Below are 13,110 nucleotides of genomic sequence, written 5' to 3'. Positions count from 1 at the left end.
GAGCAGTCAGAAGACGTGCCCGACGTTCCTCACGTGTAGTACTAGCTCTGTAGATAATGGCCCCGTAGATAATACACTTGTAAATAATTGACCACGTGGATCGGGTTGTGATCCATGTTGATTGTATCCTAACCAAAGAAGGCCTTAGGCCGTGTTTGCAATGGTTGTAATTAAATAAATAGGTGTTTATTTTACACTTGTATCTTGCAGGCCGCTTAGGCCATGTTTGTAAATAATACAGATCAGATTAGATGTTCAACCCTGTTAAGATAAATGAACTTGGATTGTTGCATATAATCCGTCGTTTTTATTTCCTATTGAAAATCATACATGACCAGTCAAATAATTTTGGGCCTCGTTATTCCTATTGAAATCAGTAGTAGCTTTTGTAAATTACACCTTTGGGCCTGGTTATTCCTCAACTTCAGCGTCATGGCCCAACATCTATTCGCCAGCCCACGAATAATTTTTTTGTACTGAAACTGAACTTTGTTTGGTCTAGCACTCGGCAGCCCAATTTTGTTTTTTTACTACAAACTGAATTTGGGTGTGTATTCTGTTAACTGAAGAACAAAAAAGAAAGGAAACACAACATGAAAACTGAATAATTTGTGTTCCAAACTGCTGATTCATTTAAGATACATGAACTTGTCATGGCGCACCGATCACATCATCTACACTGGACAGACCTAAATGCCCCCTCTAATGACGATGAATAGCAAGTAAAACATAAACAGAGCAATGACACAACAATAAAAAAACACTGCCATGATATTTGCTTGCTTCTGCAAATCGATCATCTCCCTTTGATTTTTTTTATCTTCTTCAGTTCATCGGTCAGTTCAGACTCCAAGTACCTCGCCATCGGCACAACTCTGCCCGCCCCTCTGTCCGAGCTCCCCCAATTCTCCATCTGCGGCACCCCGCCCAAATTGAGCTCCCAGGTTGCGGCCACGCTAGAATCAATGTAGCCCTCAGATTTAGTCCTCTGAACATATTCATCAATCCACTCGAAATGTGTGCATTTCTTCAGGATCTGCAAACCACAAAATGAACCCTAAATCTCAAATTCGAGGAGAAAAAACACAATATGGAGAAATCAAAGCAAACAACACTGAAAGAACGGGCTTAGAACCGAGATCTAACCTTGCCATCCCTTCCTGCCAGTGGTTTGCTCAAGCATTTCACAAACTCCCGCCCAAGATTGCCATTCTCATCCGTCTTAGTCACCAACCGTTTGAGAGGCTCTGGGCGTGGGCAGTTAGGGCACCTTGTGAGCATCACTGGACCATACTGACGCCAGTTTGATTGCGTGGCGGAGGAGGTGGACATCTGCACTACGTCGCCGGAGACCCGAGGAAGAATGGGGAAAGGGGAAAGCAATGGACGGCGGCGGACGGACGGGCACGGGCAGAATCGCTTCTAGCCGCAACAAGGTAGGTCCCGCGCTTACTGGACAAGTGGTGGGTCCCGCGCTTACGTGGATACGTTGTGGGTCCAACCCATAACAGCTAATGAGGATATCAGTTTAGCTTAAGGGCCATGTCGCACAGGAGCTATTTACTCGCTCAAAAGTGTCGCTGCCAAGCCATTCTGTCGAACAACGTCTCATTCCATCTAATTCCCAGGAAAGACGTCGCACAGGAGCTATTGGCCCCGTGCCATCACACAAACGCTCGCCCCTCCTTACGGTCACGGATGTTTCGGAACGATGTCTCAGTGCGGCGTCGTTGGAGGAGAGGATGCTGTTGAGGACCTGTGTTCATCCGGCATCAGTTTCAAGGTATACTTGTTGTTTAATTACATCCCCTCCTAGCTAGCTAAAAAGAGACATTTGTTGAATCAGGTTCCGATGTTGATGATCTTTGGATCCCCTATAGCCCCTCAAGATGTTAAATATCATAGTAATTGGATAACGTTTTCTGTGTTGTCCCTGCTTATTTCGGTTGCTAGAAAGAATTAGTGATACATCAAATGCTGAACCAGGATCAGATGTTGATGATCTTGGATCCCCGCATAGGTCCTCAAAGATGTTGAATATCATATTTTGGCTCCTGTCTGTGAGGAAGTAGATAGATTACTGTTCCCTTAATTCTAGCACTATATTAATAAGTTTCATTCATGATTCACTTGACAACTACTACCTCCTATATTCCTATGAACATAAGGAAATAACAGATATTTATTTTTCATCTTGACATGCGTAAATGTTCGGTGTTGTTCCTTGACAAAAAAATTTACTGTATGCAACTCTGTCAGTATTCAGGCTAGCTGTATCCTTCATGTTTATGATAGTTGTGATTTCTTGTAGTTGCTTCATTGATAGTCAAAGTTGCTTCTGCAAGTCCATTTTGGTAATTTTAGAACCTTTACAAGTCTAGGTATAAATTTACAAATCAGATGCAAGGAGAATAATTATTTTTTCATCTCCAAGAAGTTGTGTTGCGTATTGCCATTCTTATTGTCTGTAAGCATTTCATTTGTCTAAAACGGCAACGTCAATAATCGTCAGAGATTAGTTTAGCAATTATCGATAGCATTTCATTTGTCTAAAACGGCAACGTCAATAATCATCAGAGATTAGTTTAGCAATTATCGAGGCGTATTGTCAGGTATGGTATAGTAGGATCGTCAAGGTCAATATCCATCAAATTAATAGATATCCTCACCCTCATCGAAAGGTCGGGCAACTGTCACATCGGCATGTGCAGTTATACAACTTGAATTGCAGCACTCTGAAATAAAATTAGACTTTCATTTTCCTTCATTGTGTAATTTTCATTGGAAAACCCTAAAACATGATATTTTAATTTTCTACCACAAGGATGCCTGACAACCCCCACAAACTCTGAACAATAAGATGACTACATCACTACAACAAGGATATTGTCCTAAAATAATCCCGATCAATCATCGTGGTTAGTTTGATTAATTGTAATTCTTACTCTTCAGGAAAAATCTTCAACATTAGATTTTCGCTAGAGGAAACTCACAAATTGTCACACAATACTCATGGTAAGCATGCATTACTTTATATCTAGCCAAGTGTTTTCCTACCTACAAACTGCAACTAGAGGGAAACATAACTGCCCCCGCGTCGTCCTCTGGGCGGCTCGGGCGGATCCTGATCCCCTTTTTTCTGGCCACACTCTCCGGGCGCTCTCTCCTCGTCGTCGGTCGGCGCCATCTGGCTTGCCTGCACGGCCGACGGCGGTGGCGGGGCCTTGTCCCCGTGTCGCTTAGGCAATGCTTTGGTGGCGTATGGACATCGACCGGATGCCGTGAAGGTGGAGTTTGCAACAACGGTGCCGGATCGGACGGCAGCCTCAGAGCAATGAGTGCACGTATTCCCCTTCTCTTCCATGAAGGCGCAGGTGCATCACGCAAGTGAGATGCGGGAGCTACAGCCACCATGATGACCAGATCTTGGGGTGCAATGGGTTTAGGCAATGGCCAAAGCAGGTCGCAACCGCCGCCCAACCTGCCTGTCGGGAGGTAGCGGCCATGGTGGTCTTCTGTTCCGACTCAAGGCTAGAGGCGCCATGGATCTTGCCGTATGCTGTGTATGGCACTGCCCTAGACCTAAGTGGTTGCGGCAGCGGCTAGACGGCGTGGCCTGCGGTATTGATCTTCTGATTCGGCGACAACGGCAATTTCCTGCGTCACATGGTTCATGATAAGGACAGCAGAGCTAGTAGCAGCGCGCGATGTTGTTGTCTGATGCAGATCATCCATCGACTGCTACTTGTGAGGATGCTACGATGTCTTCAAAGCGTCCCAGGAATCGGGATTTTGGCGGTGCCAGTGTCCTTCCTCTCTGTCAAATATTTCATCGTGTTGTCACGACCGGCTCACACTGTGGCTCCTCAACACGTCGTCAAGAGCATGCGCGTATGCAACTGCTGGGATTGAGGCAAGTGAAGGAGACAACATATGATGACTTTGATTGGATTGTCTCGAGCTCCAAGGTGAAAATCCTAGGTCTAACCCTTGGTTATACCAGTCAATGGTGGCGTTCTCGTCATCGTTACCCTGATGAAGGCATTGCTTGGAGTTTACTCGGACTTGATCTTTAGGGTGAAAACCCACGGTCTAACCTTGACGGTTGTATCGGGCGACGGCGGCGCATGCACGTCGTTCTCTTTTTGATGGTCAAGAGATGGTTGGTGCTGATGGTCATTGGTGTATGTCATCAATCGTTGTTTTCATTGCTTTCGGGTTTTTTCCTTCTTTTGTCTATGCCTATGCATAGCTTCAGTCTTTAATGACTTTTATTATTTGCCGACGTGATACTTTGTGTGCGTGTGTTAGTGTTGGTTGTGTGTATCTTTGTTATGCAGAGGTCGGATGTGTATTCACTATAATTGTATCCCTCGATGCTACATCTTGAGTTAATAAAGAACACCCTTTGTCGAAAAAAAGTGTTTTCCTGCTTTAAGCATCTTAACAAGATTTTGGCTAGAGGAAGCTGACAATTCATTGGGAGAATTAAATGCTTAATCATTTTAGCAAAGAAAAGGTATCATGCTAATTCAATGTTGAATGCACGAAATTATGTGAAGGTTACTTTCCCCCATCGATATCTCTTTCGTTTTCTCCACCTGCACCAGAAGTGGTTTTAAGATGGTTATATCCTCATGATAGAGCGACTTGAGTACCTGAGAGTAAATTGGCTGTTGTCAGCATTCACATCAAAAAGTAATAAAAACATTAGTTAGTACATCCATCTATATTTTTTCTTATAATAATTTATTAAAAAATAGATGTTCTTAGTCCGTCATGCAGTTATACAGAAGGACTCCCTATTAAAACAACCTGCGGTTAGTAATAATTGAGTCACGGGAAGGAGACGATTTAAATGTTGCCTGTGTTGGAGTCGAACTCTATATATACTCTTACTAGCACAGTTTGTATATTATAGGATGTCTGAATAAAACGAAGAACTATCACCTAATAGGTTTTTAGTAATACATAAAATATATATATGTAACCTACCTTGTAACCTAGAGATTGATTGAAAGGAAGAAAAATAAGATCGGGCCATCACATGCATCTCGCTGTGTTCCCTGTTGTGCAGCCGCAGCGATCCCACCTCCCACGCCACGCCGCCACGCCATAGACATTGTATCTCAACTCACCGTGACGCAGGCGGCGCATGTTGCTGCCGCATGGCCGGGCGTTTGGTTGTCCAGCCGGCCGGCCTCCTCCCCCGTTACCTGGACAAATTCTTCGTGAATGATCTGTTTTTGCCTCAGCCAGGTGCATCAGGATGCCGGTTTGGTGTCATTGTTCCTCAAGCGCGCCGCAGACGGGAAGCATCGCCGTCGATACAGAGTACGAGTTCACTTTGGTGTATCACACTTGCCGAGTGCTTTCTCGCAACATGTGCATGGTATTTTTTTTTTAGAGAAGGAGGTCAAACCCCCGGCCTCTGCATCAATCGATGCATGCAATCATCTTATTAATTATTCCACAAAGGTCTAACAAGAGTATACATCAATCCACCCAAAGCCACCACTCACACCTACAAACTCGATAATATAGAGTGCTCTCACTCCACATATCTAAGACCAGTGTTGTTTCCAATCCATTCACATAACGTATCGGGAACAACAGCCGGTGCAGCACACCTAAAACGCACACCTCACGCACACGTTTTACCAGCCGCCATCATCCTCGAACCACTGACCCATCTTCAGGAAAGAGATCCACATAATCCTTGCCACTCCAATCATCCGTCGACGCCACCACGACGCCACCACCCTGCGCTCATCTGTCCAGCTGTGAAGACTCCGGGAGATCTGCCGTGCGTAGCACCTGCCAACCAGGCATTACTCAGCGTAGCACCTGTCGGCCAGGCATGACTTGACAGCTTCACCGAAATTCCATGCAAGACGAAGCCGCTCCACCTCCTGCCTCAGTCCGCCAGCGCTGCTCCACAAACGATGCTGCCAAGAGAGAAACGGCACCGCAGTACCGCCATCGTCCGATCTGGAAGACCAGATCCTAGGGTTTTCCCCGAAGCAATGCCCACCACCAGCAACCGTTCAGGACCCACACAGTGCCCACCACCACTCAGCCCTCAAGGCGACGCCTTCAGGAAGGTCACGACTTCAAGGACGCCGCCGCCGCCCACCGGAGTTAGAGTTTTCACCCGAGAGGCAAGGAGGGGGAGCAGAGGAGCAGATGTATACCGACGTCTCCAAAAAGAAAAACGGCGCCCTTGAGCGTCGTCGTCGGCGAGGCCGACCTGGGCCAACCAAGGGGTTTCCCCCAATCCGAATCTCCTCCACCGGCTTCACCCGCATGTAGGGCTCCGGCAAACGCCGGCACCGCCAAGTCCGCAGGAGAGAGGCCCACAGATGAGGGCTGGATGACGGCAACCAGATTTGGCGCCGCCGGCCGCCAGAGCAGCCACCGACGGCTGACCATAACCACGCGCACCGCCCCCTGACCGGAGCCGTCACCACCAAAACCGTGGCAGCCGTAATCGCGCCCAGCCAACGATCCCTACCACCGCAGACGCGCCCGGCCGCCGCTACCTACTGGTCGCGCGCCCCGCATCCGCCATGGCAGCCCCGGTGGGCGAGAGATCTCGCCGGATCCCGCAGCACCAGAGCCCGAGGGCCAACGCTGGCAGAGCCCGAGATCCCGCTGCCAGAGCCAGATCCCGAGATCCCGCCAGAGCCAGAGATCCCGCCGCCAGAGCCCGAGAGGCCCCGCCGCCGCCATCCCCGGGGCGCGCGCGGCTTCGCCGGCGTCCCCTCCGGCAGCGGCGAAGCGGGAGGGAGGGCGGAGAGGGGGCCGGTGGCGTAGCAGAGAGGAGACAGTCGTTGGAAGGGAGCGCCGTGTCCAAGGAGGCACCAGCTGCGACGGCGGCTCAGGTGTTTCACACTGGCTTGATTTCTCGTGAGTCGATCGATGTTACAGCGACGCAAGCCTACAAAACTACGCAAGCAAGCAGCTGGAGCCATTCTTCTCTGGGCAGACGTACACACTTTGCTAGTACTAAAGTGCTGACTAAATTGTTTGATCTGGATTAGCATACAAGGACATGCTTTGCTACTAGCTGCCGGCGTTGATTGATATGGCTTAGAATAACAAAGAATATGCATGCACACGATGGGTATATGTTTACGAAGCTACATGCTAAGCAGGCTATATACAGGTACATGACTCGATCGATTGCTGGCGAGAACTCCGGCTAAGTCAGCTAACAGGTGGACAAACCCAGTTGGATTGAGTCAAGTATAAAGCCTTTTATAATAAGTGCTTTAATTTCAATTTCTTTCTGTCCGATCTGGTGCCCCAGCTGAGAGTCCATGCACCCAGTTAAATCAATTTTCATATGATTGCACAAGAAGTTACTCCTCTACCAGGAGAAGGAATAAGGTACTTTTCATATTCTTCTAATTCTGAATTTTCTATCAGTTCATGTGCTTCTGTCGAACATGATATGGATTTTGGCACAACTCCTAGCGTGCAATAAACATATTTATAAAGAATCAGAATCCTTAGCGCAATGCATATCCGGACAACATGCTATCCTTTTTCATTTTTAGTAACATGTTACCTTTCTTTGTTCATCTTCAAGGCCAAAGTCATTATTGTCCATGGTGCTTTCAGTGCACAAGAAAACCAAATCTCACTTTGGCCCACGTATGCAAGAGGAGGAACTCATCAATTACATGTGCAACCTCACATTGATCAATCAAGGTTAGCTTGTATTTACATTAGTTGTTGAATATTTATGCAGAGGTGTAGCACTTTGTTAGGCACATATTGATACTTCCTATGTCTCTAGGTGACAATGTTATTTTGTCTCCCCTCTATCTACCACTATATCATTAGTGGATGGAAATTTGAATTCGTTTTATCAGTGCGCATGCTTTTTTGTCCTTTTCCTTCTGGTGTATGCCATGATACTACATGGCTTGAATGGAGCTTCATATCTTGATTCATATGCGCAAAAATCAAAGTTTTTCTTCATTTTTAGTTCATAATATATATTTCCTTGTGTATACTGTGTTCTTTTAAAATTAAGGTCATGCATTCTTATTCTTCTGTTGCAACACACGGACATGTTTGCTACTAGAGTAATAATCGGACAATACTTGCTTAAACCTAGCACCCTGTTGTCTTGCTTTTCCTCCAACCGTACCTGCCTCGCCGCTCGTGATACCCAGGAAGGGCATCCCTCACTTCCCAGATTTTCTCGCACTTCTTTTGTCACTGGCATTCACGCTCTCGTGGGTCTATCACTGAGAGGTCCCTTTTCGCCGGACGGTGCGATAAGTAAGACTAGTCGATGGACAACTGCTGACTAAATAGGGAGAAGGGGCGAAGGCTATGCTTAGCACTCTAGTCCTTTTGAGTAAGGAATTGTAGCATGGGTAGGCAATCTCTTCGATTGATTCCCCTCCAGGAATTACTTGAATTAATTAGCCGGCCCACGGAGTGAAATATAGAACTTAAGCTATAAATAACTAGTATCTCAAAAACCAAATAAAAGGCTTTCTTTTAAGCTTGTTAATGGAATTCCACAGGAGTCGAGCGCTAGCAAAGAATTGGAAATCAGTAGCAAAGTCTTGTTTTTCCGGCGGATGTGGTGATTTGCGGCCTTATACACAAGCACGAGAGTCATGGAAGCAGTTGGACAGCCGTCAGGCAAAATTCTGTTTGACGCTCTCTACGTTAAGTTGTTTAGGTTTCGCACAGGGTTCACGAACGAGGGATGCATTATGGCCGGCTCATTAATGTTTGCTTCGATTCCAGTTTAGAAACCTTCTAGATAGTTGTTGAATAGAATTTTTCAAAATTTTCCTATTTCTGATTCTTTGACGACTTTATTCTTTTTTTTTTTGCTTTTCTCTCCTTTTTCTCTTTTTTGTTCATTCTTTCAAATTTTCTTTTTTCTATTTTTCAGTTGTTTGTTAATACATTCGTGTTTTCAGAAAATGTTCGCGTTTCCAAAAATGACTCATCTTTTAAAAAAAAATCGTGAATTTTAAAAAATGATCACGTTTGCAAAGAATGTTCTAGATTTCAAAAATTGTTTGCAAATTTCAGAATATGTTCGCGTTTTCGATTTCATTCAAAGGAGTTAAAAAAAAGCGCTTGTGTTCCAAAGATTGTGAACGTTTTTTTGAAATTTGTTAATAGTTTAATGCAATGTTCTATATTAAAAATTATAATATAATAAAAATATGCTCATATTTTTAAAAATGTTTGAGTTTATTCAAAATTTGTTCGCAAAAAATGTTTGTGTTTCAGAAAATACTGAAACATTTCAAAAAATGTTCGCTTTTCCAAATTATTGTTCGGGAGTTTCGAAAAAAGGTTTGCCTTTCCAAACGATTTTTAAGTTTTCAAATTTTGTTCGGGAGTTTCAAACAATGTTCGTGTTTTTCAAATTTGTTCAGGAGTTTACAAATGTTCCACGTTTTGAAATATATTCGCACATTAACTACATGGCCAGGAATTTCAAAAAAAATTAACCTATTACAAATTAAAAAAATATCCATATTAATATATTTTCTGGAATTCCAAAATAAATTCGTGGCTGGAAAATTTGGTCCGCAATTAGAAAATGTCCGTGTTTGAAAAAGTTTTTAGGAATTTCAGAAAATGTTTGCGTTTTACTTTTAATTTATACTTCATGATGTTCCATTTTCATAATTTTGTTCATGATTTCAGAAAATGTCCGCGGTTTCAGTTTTTCGTAATTTCATGAAATATTCTATTTTCCAAATATTTGTTCCGAAATTAAAATTTTATTCGTGGTTTAAAAAGTTGTTCAGAATTTCATAATTTGTTTGAACATGCTTTGACAACACGAACATTTTTTAAATTGGTAAACAAAACTTGATAACTGGGACAACTTTGTAGATTCAGAACAAAATTTTAGACTGAACAATTCGAAAATCCTGAATTTTTTGGAAATGCGAATATTTTCTATATAGGTGAATAATACTTAAAACATAAACACTTTTCTATATAGGTGAATAATACTTGAAACCAAGAACATTTTTTTAGAATCCCAAATGAATTTTTTAAATATGTGAACATTATTTGAATTTACAAACAATTATTTAAAATACGTCCATTTTAAAAAGAATAGAACATTCTTTAAAGAACGAACATTTTTTAAGTTTCTGAACAAATTTAGAAAAAGATGGAAAAATATTAGAAATGCGAACATATTTCTAATTTGAGAACAAATTTTTACAATCTCAATCGTTTTTTGAAATCTGAATAAAATATAATAAATGCAAACATTCTTCAGAAAAACTGTTTAGTTACTTATAAATCTTTGGAATAGAAAGAAAATAAAAAATGGAAAGAAAAAATAGAAACAAAAAAAAAACAAAAAGGAGAAGAACTAAAAATCCCAAAAAAATCGGTTCAGAAAACAGTCTAGAAGGTTTCCAAAACCGTAAAACCAACTTAAAAACTTACAAAAGTTTTTTTGAAAACCGAGAATCTGTTTACCGCTATAATGGACCGGTCCACTGGGTCGCTCACTCGGAGCTCATTGTGCATGCTGACTCAGTTGGACGTATTATGCGTCCTATAGGAGCTACCAGCGGCTAGGGCTATATCGTGCCGATTGTGAGACGTAGTTTGTTGTCACATCCAACGTATGGTGGGCTTTGCCTTAATGGGCGGGCCCAATAAACCAGGGTTCGGAAGTTCTATAGGACCTTTCATGCAATTTTTTATTATGTCTCTTTACTAGTTTTCTTTGTTTTGTTTTTCGTTTTATTTCTTCCATTTTTAATACATGTTTTGTACGTTTTTCATATACATGTGCAGCAACGTGTCATTCATGTTGAGCATTCTTTAAATACAAGATAGATATTTTCTCAAATAGACGATTTGAACAATTTATCAAATACTCCCTCCGTTCCTAAATATAATTCTTTTAAGCGATTTCACTAAGTGACTACATACGGAGCAAAATGAGTGAATCTACACTCTAAAGTATGTCTATATACATCCGTATGTAGTCTTCTAGTGTATCTCTAAAAAGACTTATATTATGGAACGGAGGGAGTACATGTTAAATGTATTTCAAATACAAGTTACCATATTTTAAATGTACAGAACCTTCTTGTAGAATATGCTAATAAATATTTGTATTGTATAATTTTTTTTATTTTTCTAACATAGTTTTTCAATGCTCTGAATATATATTTAAATTACATGATTTTTTTAAATTGTGTAATTATTTTTAAAATTCATGATTTGTTTTTCAAAAACACGTGTACATGTTTTAAAATCACTATTGGAATGAATCAGTCATTTTTTTTAAAGAAAAGGTGTGGCCAGGCACAAGAAGGGTTGGACATAACCCACTTTAAATTACAAAGCCATCAACCGGCCATAATACATTCAACAATACAAACAAACCAAAAGGAAGAAGAAACAGGGGATGCACCCCCAAATGACAAGTACAAGGTGAAGAAGGTAAGCAAACGACTATGAAGCGAAGAGCAAAAGCTACAACAACGAGGTCTCGCTAGTCAGTGCATCCGAAGCAGAGGAATCGCCGACGCCTCAAGCACGAAGCATATTAGGAAGCTGTAGGGTGGTGAAGTTGCTACCAGAGACACGACCGAAAGGGGAACACTGCGGCCACCGTACTATGCTGGCGCTCACCAGGACCATCTTCCCTCACAACCAACACATAACATTCGCCGAAGATGAGACTCTATCCCCTCTCGCCCAGGATTGAGGGCACCACACCATCAATTTCACTGGAGAACTTGGGGAAGGAGCACACAGGCCGAAAGAGATAACAAACTTTCCTAGAGCTACTACGCAAAAGATAGGATGGCCACCACAAGAATTGGCCGAGCTCGCCACAAACACCCACCATCCCCATGCCCAAGGCGATGCCTTCAGGAAGGTGGCAACGCCATAGTGATGCCACTTCATAGCTAAGGGGCTAGGGTTTTCACATAGGCCCAGGGAAAGTGGGGTGACAGGGGAAGATGTACCTCTACGCCGCCACCAAGGAGGGAATGGCGTCTAGGACGCCATCGATGACGTGAACGCCACCAACGGCCAGGGGAAAATATCCCTTCCGCCACCATCGAAACATCCATCAGCATTAACGGCGTGTGCGCATGCCGGAGATCTAGGTCGGATAGAGGTCGCGTGCCGTGTGTGAGCCGGAGCACCTCAGATCTGACGAGGGAGCCTGGAGCCTGTCCTCACGCCACGACAAACGCCCACCGGGACCTCGCTGTCCATGCAGCCGAGGGGATCCGGCAACGCTCACTGATGAATGCCCCCCGCCACCGAAGGAGCATCCTCCAAACCAACGAAGCCGACGTCTCACACCCAGGCCCTCTCCACCGAATGGGAGCGGCTAAAGGCCTCGCTGCCACCCTCACTGGCAGCCGCACGGGGGCCCCGGCGACCACCTCTGGCATCAACGAGGAGGAGAGGGAGGGGGAGGTGGCGGCGCGGGGAACCCTAGGTCGCCCCCGAGTCGCCCTCGGGAGAGCGATGCGAGGGAGAGGTTCAACATCCGTAATTTTTTAAAAGTCACTATTTGAATGCATTCGTCCAACTTGGGTATTGAAAATCATTTAAACCAGACATGGATAAGTACCATGGGCATGCCCACCTGTTTGCAAAAGTTGTGGTCATTTTAAGGATGTCCTACAAGAGAACATGTTGAATGGAGGGTTTTCGGGTAGGCCAGAAGAATCATGTTGATTTTCGACAACCATCAATTGGCTGTATGTTTACATCCAAGAGCATATATTTTTTCTAATTTAAATGCTTCTATGATTTGTATTTTTTTTGTCACTATTAATCACCATGAATTTTTTCTGATGTCCTACTCATTTCTTAAAATTTGTGAACAATTTTAGAATTTCAATCGTGTATGAAAATTTTACAAACCTGAATGCTTTTACAAATTTTCTTAACAAATTCCCTACAATTGATGAAAATTCTGAAAATGAATCGCAAACCGCATATTTTTCAATAACACAAACATTTCTTAAATTTCTGAACAAATAATTCAAATGGGAACATTTTTGGTAATTCCATATTTTTTGGAAATTGTAAACAATATTTGCGAACAAGCAATTT

This window comes from Hordeum vulgare, chromosome 3H (genome assembly GCF_904849725.1).
Source record: "Hordeum vulgare subsp. vulgare chromosome 3H, MorexV3_pseudomolecules_assembly, whole genome shotgun sequence".
Classification (NCBI taxonomy): domain Eukaryota; kingdom Viridiplantae; phylum Streptophyta; class Magnoliopsida; order Poales; family Poaceae; genus Hordeum; species Hordeum vulgare.
Note: the sequence above shows the minus strand (reverse complement) of the source record.